This window comes from Dendropsophus ebraccatus, chromosome 6, assembly GCF_027789765.1.
Source record: "Dendropsophus ebraccatus isolate aDenEbr1 chromosome 6, aDenEbr1.pat, whole genome shotgun sequence".
Classification (NCBI taxonomy): domain Eukaryota; kingdom Metazoa; phylum Chordata; class Amphibia; order Anura; family Hylidae; genus Dendropsophus; species Dendropsophus ebraccatus.
This window is the reverse complement of record NC_091459.1, coordinates 22917533-22940439: the sequence shown is the minus strand read 5'-3', so window position 1 is coordinate 22940439 and position 22907 is coordinate 22917533. Positions and strand designations below refer to the sequence as shown.

The following is a 22907-nucleotide window of genomic DNA, read 5'->3' as shown; positions in this document are numbered from 1 at the left end:
AAAATCAACCACTGAATTCCACCTGTCTTACTCAGTGTGAACATACCCTTACACTGGGGGAAAACAGGCCCTCCCCCAGTGCTTCATGTCAGGCTGATGCTCAGGAATAGAGTGGCGCGGTGCAAGGGAACCATGAGGTGGTCTACTCATGTAAAAAAACACGAAGCGATGTACCTAGTTGTACATTCGCTTTAAATTTAAAAAAAACCCCTCTAAAAACGCTTACAAAAACAATAATGAAAACCTCAGTAATTTTCAGGAAAAACATATGTACTATATTCCCTTAAAATAACTGTTACATGAATTTTTATAGTGGACTCATCAACCAATTTATCCAGCCCAATTATAAACCACTTATTGTCATTTTTCCACCATGAGCTGCAGGTTCTCATTGTTCATCACATATGTTCATTTCTCTCGTTAATGAAAAGATTTATTATTTACAAATTATCCTGGCATGGTTACATTACTTACAGTTAAGGTCACGGTGACTCTCTCTAGAATGTGGGCTGTATGAACAATGTATACTGTTGGGCACCATTGTATTTACTGTGGTGACCAAAACCTCCCATTCAATAAAAGAAATTTATGGACAATTAATTTTGTACAGATGTAATTAGAACGTTATTGTGAGGCAGAAACATTTTCTGAAGCATCTTGCTTTCGTAACACTTTGATGATTGTAATTAAAGCAGCACAAAACAAAAAGGTATACAAATAATTTTGTGTCATACTGGATAATTGCAAAAAAAAATGTAATAATATAAACCCTTGCAATGAAAATAATAATAATAATAATAATAATAATAATTTTAAAATGCGAAAAATTTTAAGGCTGGGTTCACACTATGTTTTTGCAATCTGTTTTTTCATCCGTGTTTGCAGAAAACTGATGGAAAAAACGGATGTTTATGTGTACATCCGTTTTGACCCGTTTTCCCATTGATTTCCGTTATTGCAAAAAAAAGGATCAAAACGTGGTTGACCACGTTTTTGTACAAGTTAAAAAAACTCAATGTGTTATGATTAGAGATGAGCGAACCTCGAGCATGCTCGAGTCGATCCGAACCCGAACTATCGGCATTTGATTAGCGGTGGCTGCTGAACTTGGATAAAGCCCTAAGGCTATGTGGAAAACATGGATATAGTCATTGGCTGTATCCATGTTTTCCAGACAACCTTAGAGCTTTATCCAAGTTCAGCAGCCCCAGCTAATCAAATACCGAACGTTCCGTTTTGGATGGACTCGAACATGCTCGAGGTTTGCTCATCTCTAGTTATGATCTGTTTTTTCTTTATAATGGAAGTCAATGGAAAAAATGATTAAAATGGATGCACACAAATGCACCCGTTTTTCCATCCGTTTTTGTGGAAAAAAAACAGATTGCAAAAACGTAGTGTGAACCCAGCCTTACTCTTTTTTTCTTTGTACCTGCCACAGCATAATTCTATTGATTTTCCTGTCTAATCACTTCATAATAAAACACAAAACACATAATGAAACATAAATAGAAGGTCGGCGCTCTCAGGAACCCAAAAATTGATCACATAGGCTGGAAAAAGATGGAATAAACCCTTTTCCAACTCTTTATTAAAAGGGTTATCCAGCGCTACAAAAACATGGCCACTTTACCCCCTACTGTTGTCTCCAGTTCAGGTGCAGTTTGCAATTAAGCTCCATTTACTTCAATGGAACTGAGTTTCAAAACTGGAGACAACAGTAGGGGGAAATTTGCCATGTTTTTGTAGCGCTGGATAACCCCTTTAAGCCTAACAATTGCAAATTCTATTAAGAAAAAGCAAAACTTGCATTTTATGCCTTAGACTAGGTGGTCAGGTATTTCATATTAGTATAGAGGACCAAGTTTTTGATGGCATAGCAATGGACGTTGTTAAACTGCCAGCTGCCGGGCTGCATTTAGGATGTTCCTGTAGCCAATATTTTTTTTTTTACAATTGACTTGCGGGCACCGTTGGGCGTGCCTGCAAATCAGCTGGCCACCAGCCGACTTTACACAGTGTGAACAGCTATTATTTTCGGACTCTGTACGGTGAATAATGCGGAAATAATAGGCACGTATGATAACCATGTGTGCATACAGTGAACAGCCTTGCATTGACTGCAATGTAATGCCGTCCCGGCAGTAAAGAATGGTCGCTGATTCCATTGCAATCAGCGTCCGTTCTTTACTGAAATATGACGACGTGTGAACATAGCCTTACACAGAAAGAAAAGCTTGGTAGATATACGTGCACACACAATAAATAACGTACAGCATAAACAATCTTAATTTTTTTTTTACTATAAATATATAAATTGAAAACCCCACAATAACCCTGAAATATAAACAAGCCCATAGAGTATAAGAAATTACAAAGTATCATATGACATTAAATACACATATGTTACAATTCCAGGGTACAATAACAAAATCTCTCCCAATGTCAATTGTCAGTAAAATAAATATAAAGTGCAATGGGCTATATGGCCCATAACTAAAGCCTATCAATACTACAGTAGGCTATGTTCCCACTAGAGAATCGTGCCGTCATTTAGCTAGGAAAGGTGGCTGTCTATTGATAATGATGGATGCAAAGAATTATGACCCTACTAAATGACGTCATGATCCCATAGTGCAATTTATGAGTATGAAACAAAGCTCCTATGCTCAAGTATAAACCAAAGTGTCAAATGTGGAATAGTACACAATAGTCAAAACAAAAAATGGTAAAAATAATAATAGTAAATATATTGTGCTGGAATGCTTTCCTCCTGCTTTACATCAATTTTTGGATGTACAGTACATATATAAATATATATATATATATATATATATATATATATATATATATATATATATACTCCAAGAATTCTGCAGCACACCATATAGTGAGAAAAATCAAAAAAGTGTGTTTATTCCATATAGGTAGAAAATTCCATGCAACGTTTCTGTCTCTTCACAAGACCTTTCTCAAGCATAATCACAGTGAGTAACACATCTATTTTATACACACGTGTAATCAAATACAATTGATTGTCAATCAATACATAATAACAATGAAAAAAAGTTTTTTACAATGTAAGGTCCCAATGGGACAAAGTGTCCAAAGAATCCACGGGGAGACATGGATATATATATAATCTTTTGTAGCACTCTTTAAGGTCAATAGCTTGGGGATAGCCATGTTCTAGGATGGTACATTTTAAAAGTCCCTCCAAATTTATTCTGCAGGATATATAAATCTGTAATAAATAAGTTGTGTCTTACCTTTTCATAAGGAGTATTTTAGGACAGGGAGGTAAGGATGAGACGAGACAGTGGGCCCTGAGTCTGAACCCACCCACTGTCCCTACCTACTAGCCTCAAACAGCCCTAGGCAGCCGCGGACAACCACAAAGACGTGCCCTATACCGTATAAGTGTTACACAGAACAAGACAGACAAACAAACACAACAAAGGAGAGTCAAGAAGCCAAGTCAGAACCAAAAGGGCAATGCAGTACAGAATCAGGGAACAATCGGATAGTCAAAGGTCAGGTGGGAGGTCAGGTGACAAGTCGAGTAAGCAGAGGGATTAGGAACAGGGATCACAGGAATAGACAGGGGGAGCTGGGATCAGTCTATAAACCTTAATAGCCAGCAGGAAAAGACTGGCTCAGCTTTCATTTATGAGGATAAAGAGCCCGGTCCGGATCCCCATTGGACTGGCCCTCTGATCCTTAAGGTTCCAGAGAGGCAGAGGCATGTGTCAATCAAATTACACTGCTTAGCTGCAGCAATCAAGGCTAGCATTGAGCAGTGTAACTCCTTCATTGCCATTAAGCTTAAAGGCAAGCGGGTGTGTCACACAAAAAATAAAAACAGGCCCAGTTCACACCAGGCTTACTGCACATTCTAATTGTGAATAGAAGCGAATAAGAATATTTTACATTTAGTGCAAAAACAATGTCCAATTGACAAATAGGTTGAGTACATAAAGACACCTAAAGTTATAAGGAGTACAAGGAAAAATGGGGGTTGAGCTCAGTAGTATTAATAATGCACTAAAATGTCTTTGTTGTGTATGTATTTATATTTTGTAAAATTGGAAAAATATTTTCAAACAAAAAAATGATTAAAAAAATACAGGAATTCCAAAACCTTTGGAAATCTTAACAATATAGTGTTATGTTCGCACAAGATGCATTTTTATTTTGGCCTCAGTCATCTGGGATACATTTTTGTGACTGATTTTTTTGTGGAACTATTAAATAAAGCCTAATCTCAGCATGGCTAAAAATATTTCGATTCTACTACGCTGTGAACTGTCATAGCAGGGGACATAGATTCACAGAATAACACACACATAACTAAACTTGATAAGCAGCTTCTCTTCTACACCTTTTAAACAACTCTGCGTGTTTTCAACTTCATAATCTTGAGAGTTGCAGAGTTGTTCTCTGTGATTGGGGACATGCAGTGTATTTCAACTTTTAGCAAAATGCTATTTTTTTCATGGGAAAATATTTTTAGTTTTTATTTGCAAGTCGAGATGTATGTAGTGCTTGTTAGGAGTCTAGAGTGTGTAACTTAACATTGCTTTTTCAGCTGCAATCAAAATGTTGTTGGAAAGAAAATAACAAAGTAAGCATTAAATGGCATTACAGCAAAGAAAAAAATAGCATCTCCCAGGATATAGTGTAGGTTAAACCGGGAACATTGTTGTGTTCAACCAAGAATATTCATCATGTAAGCTGCTTCTCTCTTGATTCTATCAGTTATTTTTTCCAGTGATTTTCTTTGAGGGTATGTCCACACTACGGAAATCACATGGATAACTTGCTGCCGATTCTGCTGCTTGTCCCCGCAAGCTTCTTCTTCACTCTCCGCCCATCCCATAGACTCCATTATATGGTCAGGCGGATTCCGCCGTCTGCCTAAAAAATGAACCTGTCTATTCTTTGGGCGGATGGTGGAATCCGTCCCTCAATAGATTGAAGTCTATGGGGCCGGTGAAAATTCAAGTGGGAGCGTGTGTGTGTGTGTGTGTGTGTGGGGGGGGGTATTTGGGGCAAACAACTGAATCCGCGCGCAGTTCTCTGTGAGAATCCCGTAATGTGGACATACCCATACACAACCCAGGAGAACACAACGTAAAGGGGACAGAACCAGCCAGCTTGCTCAGCGGTGTTGAGCTACAGCCAGTCATGGTTAGACCAGACTGAGGAACAGCGTAGTCTCTGCTCTGAGGTCTGGTCTACTTGCTTGGGGGAGTCCCCAGGACACTACTCGGACTAGTCTCAGTTACTAACAAATGACAAATTAAGCCTTTACCAAGAGAGAAAACAAATAGCATAGCCAGACATGCAAAGGTGAAGGCCATGGAAAGTCAGGACATTGAGGTCAGGAGCTACCATCGGGACTCTGTGATTGCTTCACAGAGCCCTCATGGTGAACAGAGGGAGATTTCTTCCACTGTTCTTATAGATACTGTGGTCGCACTGACCGCAGTGTCTATAGAGTTAACTATCGGAATTACAAAATGATATAACTTCATTTAAAAAAAATATTGTCACCGGAGTACACCTTTCAAAAGCCCGGTGTTAAAGGACATTGAAGGAGGAATCAAAACCTTAGCTTGCACTGGCCTTATACAGGGACCAGGACCCAGCACAAATTGTATACAGTAGAAGGGGTTCTTGCTAGAGATGAGCAAATTTACAGTAATAACGAAGCAAAGCGGTTTGTTATGTCTGAAATTCGCTCATCGTTCTGATTCCATTTAAATGACTGCCGCTCCATGCCGCTCCTCCCAGGTGCTGGGAACAGCTGGATCTAGTCCTGGGAAACTTCTCGGACAGTCGGGTAAAGAGGAACAATAGAGCAGACATGGACTGTGGATCCTAAATTGGTTCCTGCCTACTGTCCCTGCCTACTTACCAGTGACTGCCCTAGGTGGCAGCGGGTAACTGGGTGACAGTCCCATGCCTAGGCAGGTGTAACAAAAAACCTTGGACAGACACAAATAAAAAAAGTCAATGGGCCAAGGTCTCATCAGCCAGGCAACAGAAGTACAAAATAACATAGTCAAAGAACTGACAAAATGGCCAGGGCAGGTGGGCAACAAGGAAAGTCAGAATACAAAGCAGAAGGTCAAAGGTACAAGGTATGACAGGGAAATGAGCTGATATAGAGGGGTGACACCCTTTGTCCTTCTTACTGTGTCTGTGCAGTCTTTTGATTCCCTCAGGCTTCAATATTGCACCAGAATTACCACTCCTTTTTGTCTGCCACAGCTGCAGTACTTGGAGAGGTGGAGATGGCATCCTGTTATACATTGTCCTAAAGGCAATAAGTGATGCCTTAAATGAAGCATGACTGCAAAAGGTGAGCGTCCATGAGTGCATGAGGGTCTCATGCAGGGCTAATAGTGCCGCGAAATGATTTCAGTAAATTCTACAATTTATTAGCCAATCGGACACATAGCTGGGCACCAGACTGCCACATTTACATAATTTTAATAATAATATTACATAATATTAATAATAGTAATAAAAATACATGATCATGTAAGTTCCCAAAAACAGTGCTGAAGATCAAGGTAAGAAAATTACCTTCATCTTCAGTACCCCATATCTTCTATGGACAAACAGCAGGTTAGATGCTTCCCCTGTACCATATATATTCTAGCAGCTCTGATCCTCCAATATTATTACATGGGAAATATACTACATGTATTGCCATTGATTGTGTAGATGTTATGAAGGCTTTTTGTTATATGCAAGCAATTAGGTAACTAATAAAAAACGACAAGCAGGGGCTTGTAACATATATTAAATAACAGAGGTAATAAATGAAGTAATTTATCATTTGATATCCATTAAATGACATGATATATTATTTGACCTGACCTATTGATTCTATCTCTTATTGCACTTGGAAATCTTTACATGCTGTATAACAACATGGCAATAACATTTACCAGGCTTAACATTCCTAATTGTTGCCTTACTATGACTGATAAATGAAATATTGATGTAAAATATTTACTGGATTATGTAGCACAAATATAATATAAACGCATCCAGAGCATGAGTATATTTTATAAAGTAATGTGCAGTAAAAGATAATTTATTATGTTTTAGTTGTAATAGTTTTTGGCGACCATTTCCTGTAAGGTTGGGTTCACACAACGTTATTTTTTGCATTTGTGTGCATCCATTTTGATCCGCTTTTCCATTGACTTCCATTTAAAAAAAAAGGATCAAACGCAAAGTACACGACAACTTAACTGACCACATTTTTACATTTTTGTGTACATTAAAAAAACAGATGCGTTTTGATTCTTGTTGTAACGCCTGGACTAGTGGATCCACTGGACCGCCACCAGCGATGGCACTAACCTCACCAGGGGGCGGAGTCTAAGGGGCCGCTGGTTTTCACCAGAGCCCGCCGCAAGGCGGGATGGACTTGCTGCGGCAGGCGACCCCCAGGTCGCTACCCCTGGCTTGGTTGCTGGTGTCGGCAGGCGAGGCGTGGCAGGAGATGGCACAGGCAATGGTCTGCAGGTGAGAGCGCACGTGACAGGCTGAACACGGGAACAGATGGAGTGACAGGGGAACAGGAACCAGGAACAGGGACTAGGACCAGGTAACGGATAGGACTCAGGAACAGGGACTAGGACCAGATAGCGGAATAGGACACAGGAACAACAGGGGGCTGGGCCAACGCTATGGGAAGCATGTAGAGGCTCCAACACAGGGGACAGGGCATGCTGGGATTTATAGGGGAGTGATTGGGTGCAACTACCAATTAGGAGTGCACTGCCCCTTTAAATCTGAGACAGCCGGCGCGCGCGCGCCCTAGGAGGCGGGGACGCGCGCGCCGGCCGGCACAGCGAGAGGCAGGAGCGTGGAGAGGTGAGGCGCCCCCCGGGGCCGAAGTAATAGCAGCGCCGGGTCCCTGACTATGGACACCGGCTGCTGCACGGGGCAGGAGGCGGTCGCGGCGGCGGCCCGGAACGCGGGACGCCGCCGCGGCCGTGACACTTGTTTTATTTAAATGGAAGTCAATGGAAAAAACGGATGGACAAAAATGCAAAAAATTGATGAAAAAAATGGATTGCAAAAAGGCTGGGTTCACACTATGTTTTTGCAACCTGCTTTTTTACGTCATTTAGCTGTCTGGCCTTCCCTTAGTGCAATAACAGTTGCTGGTACATTATTCTAGTTTGGGGTTACTGATTGACCTTTAGATGTGGCCCAATTGAAAAGTCCATTCCATTTAATAGTAAAAACGGTGACAGAATAAAAACTGTGTGTGAACAAGTAATAAAAAATGTCCGCTGTTTGCAAAAGATGTCCAAAAATAATTGTCATGATCATTCCTTGATGTCCGTGGTAAAACTCTCCGTTATTCAATACATTGTGTGCATTGGACGTCCGTCTTCTTATTGACTGCAATGTATCGCGGCAATAACGGACGTTTTTTAAAATTGCAAAATCATATTCCTTTTCTCTATTTTAGACGTTGTGTGAACATAGCCTGTGTATGTGATTTTTTCATCTGCCAGGAATAACTGATTAGCTCGATATCACTGTTGAACAAATGCGTTCCATTAGTAATTGATAGCTAGAGAAAACAACCATGTAGATGTCAACTTAAAATAAAGCCTCAGCAAAAATATGCATAATGTGACCATTACTCCAATTTCTAGCTGTAGTCATGTTAAGGATTGAGGCACTTGCGAGACCCTATATCATCATTCCAGGCAATAATGCTGACAACCATGCCCCATGAGGATAAATGAGATGAGATAGACCTCTCTGTACCTGTCATCTCTAAACATTAATAATATAATCGTCTTGATGTATAGTAAAAGCATATATGCAAAATATTGACTCTGTCACTCAGTTTGTAGGACCAGAAAATATGGGATTCTTCAGAACGAAGCATGGGGGAAAGAATAGATCCGGCCGCATGCAAGCTCCAAAACAGCCCCACGGCCTTACAGTGAGGCCTGACCGCACCACGTATTCCCCGCCCCAGGTACCGCCCAGACACAGCCACTGTGACATCACCCGACACAGTAGCTGCGTAAGGCCGGCTGCAGTGGTGCCACGCTCCAGCCCCGTCTTACTTCTGCCTCCAGTGCCGTCTCCTGCTGCCACAGCCCGCATCCTGGACCGCAGCAGTGTAAGTGCGTGTGGGGAGGGATGGGGATCGGGGGATTGGTGTAGGGAAATAGGTAAGCTGGGGTATTTGTGTGTGTGGGGGGAGGGATGGGGTGAGCTGGGGTAGTGTGTATGTGGGTAAGGGGGTGAGGTGGGGCAGTGTGTATGAGGGTAAGGGGGTCAGGTGGGATAGTGTGTGTGGGGATCAGGTTCAGGTAAGGTAGTGTGGGGGCATGGGGGTCAGGTGGGGCAGTGTGTATGTGTGTGGAAGGGTCAGGTGGGGTAGTGTGTGTGTGGAAGGGTCAGGTAGGGTAGTGTATGGGGAGGGATGGGGGTCAGGTAGGGTAGTGTATGGGGAAGGATGGGGATAAGGTGGGGTAGTGTGTGTATGGAACGGTCAGGTAGGGTGGTGTATGGGGAGGCATAGGGGTCAGGTGAGGAAGTGACACACCATTCGGGTTATAATAGTTTTTTTGCCCATCACTGTCCTATTAAAAAGCGGTGCGGCCTTGTCAGTAGTATGAACTTTTAGGTTATGTTCACACTATGTAAGAACAATGGCCGCTGTCTTACATGTTCACCTGCAGCATCGGCTAGATGATCATAATTTTATTTTTATTGGAATGCGGGCACATTTGAGTGCCCCCCATTGTCTCAGGACTGAGCCCCAGACCAATTGAAACGCTGACACGCCTGGAAGATCTCAAAAGTTTTTACACTTTAATCTGTGTAAGGATGATAGCATTTGCGGCAACCTATTCTATTATTATATAAGTCACTTCATTCTATAGGAATATTTAATGCTTCCAGTCCCTAAAGAAATATTTTATTAAAAATATTTTGTGTACGGCGCCATTCTTTTCACAGATACCGGACCGGGGATGAAGCACTGGAGGTGGGCGGGCCGTTCTATACATGGGTAATACTTTAAGCGAATGTAACTGATTGTACATTCGCTTTAAGTGACAAGATAGACAAAATAGTAAAACCAAAATAATGTAGTAATGATGGTGATGAAGATGATGATGAAGAAGAAAGCAAAAGTTATATCCCCAACTGGGTTCTTCTTACATACTATTTCCTCAATTTATGTAAAAAATAAATAATACAATTTGGGTCCAATTGTCAACTCAAAAAAATATGCATTTTCTTTTGTCTTTCATCCACCAACTAATTGAGCACTAAAGTTTGCCGCTGTGCTTTACGTAATGCAATTACATGTTCAACCTCTTTCTTAGACAACCTAACATGAATGTATAATAAGAAGTAATATGGGAATAGAATGGTCTGCTATGATTGAATCACATATTTAGCTAGAACAGGTGGTTATTCACTATTACGTGCAGTTTCTGCCTTGCAATTACTATAAAGAAAATACTCGTAACGTCAGCCGAGAAATGAAACACGGAGATGATTTTTAGCACAACAACAAAACCCTTTAATATTTGTGCATAAATGTAATACTTGTTGTTAAATAATAATTATTTGGCCTGTTCTCCTGTATTAACTTGAATCTGGAATTTCCTTAAATGCAAATCTATTTAAAATGTACTTCCAGTGCCTTTGTCATCCGCAGCAGGCCGCAGCTGCCAATAATAGCCAAGGACCCGCCGCAACTGTCAGCATCGGAGCGGCGATGGTAACCATAGTAGCCCCGATGGTAGCCATGGACACTGGAAGCCTCAAGCTTCCGATGTCCTTGCTTCGGAGGCCAACGGGGAAGAAAGGGAAGGCGGAGAGTTCTGCCCCCCCCCCTCTCCCCTGCCAGGGTTACAGGCTTCTAACAGCGGCAGGGGACAGAGGAGAGGGGGCAGAGCTTCAGACTTCAGCTTATGGGATCATTATAATCCCATAAGCTGAAGTACAAAAACGACCTGGGCATTGAGGCATTAATGTCCCATCGTCGTGAAAGGGTTAAAGTGTTGCTGTCATTATAACTTTTAAACTCTAAATGAACAGTAGATGTGATATAAAGCAAGTTTGCAATATACATTCAATATTTTTGTTGCATTACAGGACAGGAGCTATGGAGTAGAATTGGGACTCTTCTTGCAGGGCATCCGATCAAACATCTGAAAGGTGCTACGCATGTCATTTAATTATTCCATTGTCTTTACATTGTGGCATGCAGAATCGCTGATGTCAGTCATTTGCAGTGGGGGTCTGCTACACATATCAGCCAAATTTGGGGTCAAACAGCTGAGGAATTTAGATGCCTATAGAAGATGGACAGACAAACATACATTCATAAAATATATATATATATATATATATATATATATATATATATACATACACACACAAGTGGTGCCTTGGATTACGAGCATAATTTGTCCAGGACCGCACTTGTAATCCAAATCCACTCTTAAAGCAAATCAAAATTTTCCCATAGGAAACCATTAAAATACAGACAATTGGTTCCACACCCCAAAATAATGATTTATTATTCTGAATAACATGTAAAACAGATGAAACAAACATTTACAAACAGCAGAATATGTGATTTTATAAGTTACTGTACAGTATAGCAGTCAGCATGTGGTGTATAATGTATAGGAAGTGTGTAAGAATGAAAATAAACAGCCGCAGTTTGTAGATACAGTGACAGAGGACAGTGACAGAAACTTTTCTATACAGCAGTGTGAATGAGTGTAAGTGCAGGTACATTATTGCAGCAGCATGTATAGCTGAGTGAAAGTGCAGGCAGATTATACCAGCAGTGTGTATAGCTGAGTGTAAGTGCAGGCACATTATAGCAGGAATGGAGAGGATGGAAAACACAAGGGCGCACAGAGACTGCAGGGAGCATGAACGAACAGCAGGGCATATGTGGGCACATACATGCAGCACTCGCTGTCTGGGGAGAGAGGGGTTACAGCTATGGAGAGATTACCTCCACAGTCCTGTCCTCTGATGCAAGCCCCAGCCTGAAGTGGATCTGCTATGATTTGGAAGGTAAGGAAGACTTCCTGGGTCAGAGTACAGGGCTGTAGACCTGGCTATGCAGACCATGCCCCTTCCCCACTCCCCCTCCCACCCAGTACAGGGAGCTCTTAAACTAAAGCAATGCTCTTACACCAAGTTACAATTTTGAAAAACTGTGAGCTCTTCTTGCAAAGCGCTCTCAATCCAAGTTACTCTTGCTTGTTTCATATAAAGACTTTAATTAAAAGTGAATCATGCTGCTTTATATCTGCCTATAATATAGAGAATCTGATGATAATAGTATAACAGCCCTCCCAGCCTTACCGAGTCTCATCTGTGGCAGTCACTTGGTAATCTTTTCTCATTGTTGTCAGATATAATATCACTCCTTTATATGACACTGCTACTTATATGACCCTTGTGAGATTTTTTTATGGCTTGGAAAGAAAAGGAAGTTTGATCTATGGGGACATATTGTCTACTGCAATGCAGCAGTTTTTAGGCACATTTGATGTTATCTAAATCTACTGTCCAAGACGTATAAAAGAAGCATTTGTGTCTGGAAGAGGGAGCAATTATAACTACATTAGTGGTTCATTAAGGACAATTAGGACAACAATGCTGAGTCACTGGAAACTGCATGTAAATAATAAAGCTATATGGGTTAACCACTTCCCTCCTAACATCCATTAGCACATTTTCCAAGCACCTAACATTTTTATTAAATGATGTCAAATATTGTATGATACTGTATAATAATTACTACATTAGTATATCCCATTACGTCCTTAGTCCTAAACTAACAAAAACTTCATAATTAGTGGTTATAGCTGTAATAGGCTTCACTATATATCATGAATACATATTACTAACAGTTACTGTGTATAAATTCAAGAATACAGCCAAGTCTACACAGATAAATATTACTAACAGTATTGTCCAGATATATTGCCAGCTGCCTGGCTAGACCTCTATTGATCAATTGTTCCTAATAATAAGTGGAAATGTCCAGGAGCAGCAACAATATGTACAGCTGAAGGTTGCAAGCTGAAACAAAGGGTCAGGATGCTAAAAAAATATACTTTATTCCAGTACAAGTTCTCCCTCTCTTTCTGTGTGAGATATATATATATATATATATATATATATATATATATATATATATACACACTATATACAGTGACTATACTTTTTAAAGGACAATTATACTGTGTGGCCGGAGGCAGCTACCATAGAGGCTGGGCAGGCAGCTGCTATGGCACCCATGCAGCAGGGGGGCCTGGGGGAGAAGGTAAGAGCCATCCTGTGTCCTTCTGTACTTTAGTGTGTAAGTTACCCAAAATTCACTTACATGCTGCAACACAAAAATAGGGTTAAAATCAGAAGACAAGGAGATCTTTGCTTCACTGCTTTGATAACCCCTGACCTCTGTTCTTCAATGTCGCAATCGAGAAGGAAATTGTGCGGAGCTCCGTGCAGAGGTCGGCGGTCATCAGTGCAGGAGCAGTGAAGCAGAGAGCTACTTGTTGTCTGCTTTTTAACCCTTTTTTGTTTTGCAGCAAGTAAGTGAACATTGAGTCACTTACACACTACAGTATATAAGGAGTTAAGCAGAAGGTAGTCCGCTCCTGTACCTATGTATTTAACCATAAGGGCTCCTAATTGGCCCTTATAGCTAAAGACAGCAGACTGTCAGAGCAAGCAACCATTGGCTCTCTATCAATCACTTGACAGAGTGACAAGGTGGCCAGTCACAAAGTATATATATATATATATATATATATATATATATATTTTTTTTTATATATATATATATATATATATATATATATAGATATATATGCAGTGCTTTGTGTTGTGCATTGGGGAGGGGGGGGGGGGCTGTACAGTTTGTTTTTTTTTGCTATGGGGCCCCATAAATCCTAGCTATGCCCCTGGCCAGAGGGCCTGTAGATGAGTTTAGTTTGCTATGACATTGAAACTACAGGCAAGTGAAGAGGGAACCACAGAGAAGTGCCATCTACCCTAAGGCCAGCCCAGGTGCTATCCTCTTCCCTTCATAGACGTCTCTATGCCCTTGGTTGAACATATAAAATGCTGCTTCCTGCTTAGAGACATTTTTTTTTCCAAATAAATGGGTGTTACTAAAACTAGTAGTAGAAATAGTAGAAGTAAAAGTGAAAATAAAAATCATCATCATAGAATTCATTAGATTAATAGTAAACTCCCCCCAAAAAAACTATATCTTACACCAAGCATTTGCATCACTGCTTACAGATGGTGATTAATAAAGCTTCCCTATGTATATTTTAATGAACCATTCAAATCACATAAGACAGCGGATTCACCCAAAATAATGCTTGATCATTCTGACTGCAGCAGTGGGAATTTTCATTAATTTTAATTATCAGATATTCAATGAGATGTAACGCATAAAATCTCAATCCCCCAATTGCACATAATTACGTAGATTACAATCTAAAACAAAGTTATAATAACAAAAAAAAAAAAATCCAGGCTCAGGCTGTATCCACCCCTTCCATGGAGCAGGCAGACAGCTGGTATCAAAAGCTGACAGTTCCGGTTCGTACAGACCCGAAACTCGAAGGGCTCGTTCATCTGATCTTTCTTACAAAATTAGCCATATTGCGTAAAAAAACTGGAATATTTCATGTAAGAGTTACAAACAGAGATGAGCAAATATACAGTTTTAATGAAGCGAAGTTTCCCAGGACTGTATCCAGCTTTTCCAGGAACCAAGGAGGCAAATTTTGCAATTTAAAATAATTTTAAATTATTTCAATGGACTTAATAAAATCAATGGACTTTTCAATTAAGCCGCATCCAAAGGCCAATTAGTAATCCCAAACTAGAATAATGTGCAAACACCAGTCATTGTACTAAGGGGAGGCCAGGCTGCTAAATGACGTCCGTTATTTTAGACTCAAAACGACGGACATCTCTTTAATCGGGGCTGAAAAAACGTTGTCTGAACATAGCCTAAGAATTACAAATAGAGATGAGCGAATATACAGTATTAATGAAGCGAAGTTTCCCACGACCCAATCCTATGCACAGGCGGATTCCGTCGTCCGTCCAAAGAATGAACCTGTTCGTTCTTTGGACGGACGATCAAATGCAGTCTATGACACAGTCCGCGAGCGGATGCGAGCTGTGAAATGTGCTACAGGCTTTCTGTTGCCATTCTATAGTGTGCACGTACCCTTATTTTGGATTTATAGATTGGGATCACTCACCCCCAGTGGCCTCAACATTGAGTTTAACCCTTTCATGACCAAAGGTCATTGATGCACAGATGTCCAGGTCACATTGAATGTTCCTCCCCGCTTTCTAAGAGCCATAACGCTTTTACTTTCCTGCCTACAGGGCTGGTTGGGTTGTAATTTTTTGCCCCATGAGCTATAGTTTTTATTGGTATCATATTGGTGTAAAAGAGTATTTTTAATAGCTTTTTAAATCATTTTTACTTATACAGATTTTTTTTTTTAAAACAGCAATCCGGTTCCCCCCCCCCTCTTTTTGTTTATGCTGTTTTGTTATATTTTATTAGATCAGACAATTCTGCACTTTACAATATATGATTGTATTTTTTGCTCCACTAATTGTACTTTGCAATGACAGGCTGAATTTTTTCATAAACTACACTGCGAAACCAGAATAAAATTCAATGTGTGGTGAAAAAACAAACAAACAAAAAACGCATTTCTTTTATTTGGAGGGCTTTTGTTTTTACGCTGCTCACCCTGGGGTAAAACTGACTTGTTATATATGTTCCTCAAGTCGTAACGATTATAACGATATGTAACATGTATAACTTTTATTGTCTCTGATGGCCTGTAAAAAATTCAAACCATTGTTACCAAATATATGCTCCTTAAAATCGCTCTATTCCCAGGCTTATAGCGCTTTTATCCTTTGGTCTATGGGGCTGTGTCAGGTGTCATTTTTTGCTCCATGATGTTTCATTTCTATCGGTACCTTGATTGTGCATATACGACTTTTTGATTGTTTTTTATTACAATTTTTCTGGATTTGATGTGACCAAAAATGCGCAATTTTGCACTTTGGGATTTTTTTGCGCTGACGCCGTTTACCGTGCGAGATCAGGAATGTGATAAATTAATAGTTTGTGCGATTACGCGTGCGGCGATAGCAAACATGCTTATTTTTTCATTTTTTTTATTTTTATTTATAACATGGGAAAAGGGGGGTGATTCAAATTTTTATTAGGGGAGGTTTTTTTTTTTTTTATTAATAATGATTTTTTTTTTTTTTTACTTTTACACTTATACTAGAAGCCCCCCTGGGGTTAGGGTTATTCCCCCTGGGGGACTTCTATTATAAGAACACTGATCTTTCATTGAGATCTATGCTGTATGGTTATACATTATGGCGTAGACCCCGGCCCGAGCTGGACGTTTGGATCGCTATCCCGGAGGAGCGATCCACCCCACTAGACACCAGGGATGGGCTGCAGTATGTAATCGGATGCAGCTGTTAACTTTAACAGCTGCATTCGATTACTTAATTAGTGGGACCGTGTGATCGGACCGTGCCCGCTAATAGTTGCGGTCCCGGGCTACAAGCGGCACCCGGGACCGTGGCGGTTCAGAGGGGGGCGCCGCGTGGCACCACTCGGAACATCCCTAGGTGGCCCAGGACGTACAGGTACGCCAGGGTCGCCTAGGTGTTAAACATGGTGTAAAGTGAAATGGCCTCAGTTGCCCCTAGCAAGCAATCAGATTTCACATCCCTCACAGACTCTTAGGAAAATTAAAGGTTTTTTTTTTTTTTTTTTTACTTTTTATCATTTTTTTTTACACATTACATATAAGTCACGTAGCTAGCTTATGTATGCAATTATTAGACTGCACGTACTGATCAATGCTATGCCATATATATATATATATATATATATATATATACACACACACACTTTACTTGCTGTTTTTTATTAAAAGAACAGTACAGTGCATTTTGGTAACAAGTTAACAATAAGCATTTTGTAAGAAAGATTGCGCCAAAGTTTCCATTTTATACTGGTGAATACTGTAAATAAGGAGCGAGCTCACAGTTGTAATGAAATGAAGCAATTCATTAGGCTCAGCCGTCGTCTTGTCAGGCAGCTGCTATTGAAATCTGCTGCCACGTACTTCGGGTGCCTGGAAAAGCTGGATGCAGTCCTGGGAGAAGTCTCCCAAGACTTTATCCAGCTTTCCCAGGAACCCGCATTACATGGCAGCCTGAGGAATCAATAATTTCTATTCTAATGACAGGTGAACCATAGTATAAGTACGGTTACTTTAATGTGCTGGCTAAAACAACCAAGAAAATAGCTGGCGGCATCTTGTGGCCAAAAACTAGCATTACCATATTCATAGACTTGAAGACTTTAGTACATGGGTCTCCAAACTGCGGCCCTCTAGCTGTTGCCAAACTACATTTCCCATCATGCCTGGACAGCCAAATCCAAAGCTTTAGCTGTCCAAGCATGATGGGAGTTGCGGTTTCGCAACAGCTGGGGGGCCGCAGCTTGGAGACCCATGCTTTAGTAGAACTTGGCTATAACAAACTCTTCAGTGCCAACTAAACTAAAGGAGAACCCAGCAGTGACACAGAGGTTCAAGGACACTATATATATATATATATATATATATATATACAGTATATATATATATATATATATATCAGTTATGGCTACAAATATTTATTATATTATTACAAACTTCAAGAATGTTGTTTGTGTAATTACCATGTCTGCAGGTATTGAGCTTTTCAGGAACATGGAAACATGACAGGCCATAGAACGTAGCCATCTCCTGCATTGTGTAAACAGTTCCAGCTCCTACAATGAAAGGGAGGTGGATCAGCTCACTCTGCACCTGTGTGGGCCAACACCCGAGGAGTGAAGAGGGTGGAGGGTGCACGAATCCCAGCATTAGCCAGTCACTGTGTTCCAACAATAGAAATGGTAAAGGAAGGTATTCAGACTGGCACTCCAAGGCATGTCACAAAGTTAAAACACAACTTTTATCCCAACATTATAACTAATTCATTAAACCAACGTGTTTTGTGCCACATCGCCTAATCATGGTTGCATACTACAATGAAAAAATCAGAAGTTAAAGAGGTACTCCGGGCAAAATGTATTTTTAAATATGTTATACATAAGTTATACAAATCCCTAATATACACTAATTATGGGAAATTCAAATATATTGCTATTTCCCTCAATTTAGCAGATCAGGCAGGCTCGCTTCCTCAAAAAAAACGTGACGTCACGTCTCAAGTGTAGGGTGCAGCAGGGGGCGCATGTAAAAGTATAGAATTAGAATAGACGTCTATTCTCCCTCCCTTCCTGCACTGGTTATGTCCCCCCTCCCTTTGTCCCACCCCCTGCCTGGACCTATTACAGCTGCTGCAGCGGGGTGAGCGCTCCTTATCTGATGCTCATCTGAGCTAGTCTCCCCCCTGCCCAGTCCCGTGCACGAGTGCTCACCTGCCGCCCGGTCCCGGCGGGGTGAGTGCTCCTGAACCATCTTACAATCAGCTGCACCTTCTCCCCCCTGCTCCTCAGTGCTCACCCCACCACCCGGTCCCGGCGTGGTGACCGCTCCTGCACCTTCTCCCAAGCTGTTTCGGAGAAGGTGCAGGAGCGCTCACCCCACCGGGACCGGGTGGTGGGTGAGCACTCGTTCAAGGGACCGTGCGGCAGGGAGAGCGCTAGTGCACAGGGGGCAGACGGGCTGAAATGAAGCAAGCTGCTTTGGAGAAGGTAAAGCTGCTTGTGAGGAGGTGCATGAACGCTTATCCCACCGAGACTGGGCGGCGGGTGAGCGCGCGTTCAAGTGACCGGGCGGCAGGGAGAGCGCTAAGGCACAGGGGGCAGATGGGCTGACATGAAGCAAGCTACTTTGGGAAAGGTGCAGCTTGTGAGGAGGTGCATGAGCGCTTATTCCGCCGGATCGGGCAGGTGGGAGACTGGCTCAGATGAGGGGCGGCTAGTTGGGGTGAGCATCAGATAAGGAGTGCTCCCCCCCCCGCTGCAGCAGCTGTAATAGGACCAGGCAGGGGGATGGTAGAGAGGGAGGGGGGACATAACCAGTGCAGGGAGGGAGGGAGAATATATTTGCATTTCCCATATTTAGTGTATATTAGGGATTTGTATAACTTTCTTTATGTAATAACATATTTAAAAATACATTTTGCCAGGAGTACCCCTTTAAAAGTGGGTGACAGCTAATCCTTGGCCAAAAATAAAAACAAAACGAAAAAAACCTCACTTTGTTGTGACTTTTTTTTTTTTTTTACACCAGAAACAGAAATTCTTGATACATTCCCCCCTTTGTTTTTACATTTCTGAAACATTCTATTTGTTTGATGTATCTCCTTCAAAGGCACATTGAAGCCTACACCAGACATTAGATGCCTGTCTCTGTCGTTCTTGAAACCTCTTCGGTGAACATATCACTGCTGCAATGACAGGTTAATAGACTAATATCTCCCTGTGCTATTTTTAAAACTCTGTCTTAACACTTGCTAGTAATTATCAAGCTTTTATTGAGTAAGATAATGATTGCATTGACTGGCAATGTCTTTAATACATTCGGACAGATGAAGTTGCAGTTTATCCCGTTTATACTGCCATTCCGATAATTGTTTTGCTTACGTGGCGGCAGGTCACTTTTTTGTTGATTTATATTAGTAGATACCAAAGTTAATGCATTTATTCATTGAGAAATTGTATTTATATTTTTTTTTTTGTTAAAAAACAACTTATACATTACATTTTAAATAAATTAAAAAAGTATCAAGATCTACTGGGCTAGTTTCATGTGCTCTATTGTGACTCACAAAATGTACTGAATTTGCATTGATATGCAGCTATATACCTCCTACAAAGAATGAAGAGGTCTGTAATTTTTATCATAGGTAGACTTCAACTGTGAGAGACTCTACAAAAAAAAAGTCCTAAAAATCACTTTGTATTATTTTTAAATAATGAATTTGCATTTTATTGCATGAAATAAGTATTTGAACACCTACAAAGCAGCAAGAATTCTGGCTCTCAAAGACCTATTCGTCTTTTCATTAAGAAGCTACTCCTACTCTCCACTCGTTAAGTCTATTAATTGCATCTGTTTTAATTTGTTACCTGTATGGGAAAAAAAAATATGTCCATAGACTCAATTAAACACACTCCAACTCCTCCACCATGGCCAAGACCAAAAAACTGTCTAAGAACACCAGGGACAAAATTGTAGACCTGCACAAGGCTGTGATGGGCTACAGGACTATAGGCAAGAAACTTGATGAGAAGACAACTATTGGTGCATTTTTTTTAGAACTACAAGATGATTGCCATACATGGGGAATGGGTGGAGTACAAGTTCCAAAATGGTAGGAGCTATTTCCTCCACATATAGTATAGAAATATGTTGAAGTGCAGTTGACAGATTTACTCTTTTAGTTACTCATATTCACCAGCAGATTCAAAAGTCATAGTAAGTTTTTTTCTTTCCAGAGTGGGAGAATTCACGGTGTTATTCCCTTTGAGTGGGGACTTTACACAACTCTAGGCCACAACCACATATGGCCGTTATTTTAAAACTATGGTTGTTATTTGTGGAGTAACAGCCATTGGTTTGAAATAACGGCCACTATTAAGCAGCAAAATGGCTGGCCGAAAAAAGTCTGTAAAAAAAAAAAAAATGTTGTGTGGTCATGGCCTAGACGTAGCTTCATATAATTTCGACATCTTTTTAAGGCTAAATAATAGCCATTATGGACAGACATAAGTAATTGTCACGATCATTATTATTATTAAACAACCTTTTTTTTTTTGCCTAAATAGACATTGTGTGAACATAGCCTTAAAATTTTGAATCTAATGATGTGCTACATTAAAGTCTATGGAGAAACAGAATTATAGCAAAAAAAACCTCTGCCTACTTTTATAAACTTTACATTAATTAATTAGATTGAATAAATAATTTATAAAGGATTCAACATCAGGTCTATTTGTAGGGCATAAAGGAAATACTGTATATTTATATATTCTTCCAATCATATGTCTTCAGGGATCCCCCTTATGTTCACACATTTAATTAGCCCTATTTTGCAGCGATTGAGCAAATCGATCCTGAGGACACTTCAGGAAAATCTGGATTTCATATCAGGAATTCCTGGCAGGATTTCCTGACCCATAGGGTTGCATGGGGCACTGACACCCTTCAGGAGTTTTCCTAAGGGTTATCCATTCAGGCAAACAGCTCAATAGAGAAACAGCCATCTGTGCGTACCGTAAAAATGTTTTTTTGTTTTTTTTACAATGTGTCCGTAGACTTTAGTGTCACTGTCATTATAACTTTTCAAATCTAGATCAACAGTATTTGGGATATAAAGCCAGTTTGCAATTTACATTCATAATTTATTTTTTAGTTATCATGGAAAACACACTTCCTGTTTTCCTGTTTCACAAAAAAAAGAGTCAGAAAACAGGAAGTTCTGTGTATCCCTGGGCATCTGAGCACTCACAGAGAGAAGGCAGTCATGTGACTGATGGACACATTGGGCGACATGTATCATCCGGCGTACGGATGATTTTCGGCGGAAAGTGCCGATTTGCGTTTTTTTTTCTCACAAATGGCCGATTTGCGAATAAAATATTTGCATATTGGCACTTCACGCCGAGTACGCCGGGGGGGCGTTACGGGGGGACGCGGACTCAGAGTCCACGCGATTTATAATTTTTTCAGCGCAAAGATACGCCGAAAACCTACTCCACCTTTCAGGTGGCGTAGGTTTTCGGCTGTGCGCACCGACGCGCACGGGATTTATGTAGAGGCGGTCCGCCTCTACATAAATCTCCGTAGCGCCGGAGATGCGGGGACATTTATAAGTCCGGCGTAAAAAACGCCATTAAGTTTTCATTTTACCACATTTTTTCATTACTATGAACTATATGAAAACCAACTAATTACCTAACGTACAATACAGTATTATATGATGGACACATTGAGCCGTGACTCTCTGTACTGGCCGGAATTCCTGTGTTTAGTCTATTTTTTTTTTTCAACCAGCACAAGTCAGAAAATCTGCCTTCAGGAGACTGGACCTGGATTTTTGGTAAGTACAGCTTTGTTTTACAGCATAACAGCAAAAAGAAGTCTGTCCCCAGACGACCCATGACGTAACCTTACGTCCTGGGTGTTTCTCCCGCTATGAAGTGTGCTCCGGAGCGGAGCGTGCTTCATAGCAGGTGGGGGCCGGCTGCAATTAGCAGCCGGGACCTCACCGGTAATGACACGCTGCAGCGATCGCGCTGCCGCGTGTCATTAACCCCTTAAACGCCGCGGCGTTTAAGTGTAAGTGACAGGGGGAGTCCCCTGTCACTTACCGATCGGGACCCCCGCAGTGTGACTGCGGGGGTCCCGATCGTTGAAACGGACTGCCGGAGGTCTCTTACCTGCCTCCATGCGGTCCGATCGGCGATCTGCTACACTGAGCCTGCACAGGCAGGCTCAATGAGCAGATCGCCGATAACACTGATCAATGCTATGCCTATGGCATAGCAATGATCAGTGTATAAATCAAAGTACTGTATGTAAAAGTCCCTCAAAGGGACTTCAAATGTGTAAAAAAAAAAGTTCAAAACACTATTACACTACCCCAAAACCCCTCCCCCAATAAAAGTCTAAATCACCCCCCTTTCCCATTATATAAATAAAACATATAAAAATAAATAAATGGATAAACATATAATATACCGTAGCGTGCGTAATTGTCCGATCTATTAAAATATAACA

The 22907-nt window shown here is 40.9% G+C and overlaps 1 protein-coding gene across 2 annotated transcripts in view; it reads right to left on the bottom strand.

Moving 5' to 3' along the window:
* Positions 1–22907, bottom strand: part of MEI4 (meiotic double-stranded break formation protein 4) — a 228762-nt gene that overhangs the window by 25916 nt on the left and 179939 nt on the right. Inside the window, exon 6 of one of the 2 annotated variants that reach the window (XM_069974675.1) lies at positions 11323–11369. The exons of the other annotated variant lie outside the window; for it this stretch is intronic. The gene's annotated coding sequence lies outside the window, so the exon portion shown is untranslated. Of the gene's footprint in view, positions 1–11322; positions 11370–22907 lie in introns of those variants that run through there. 2 annotated transcript variants of the gene reach the window in all.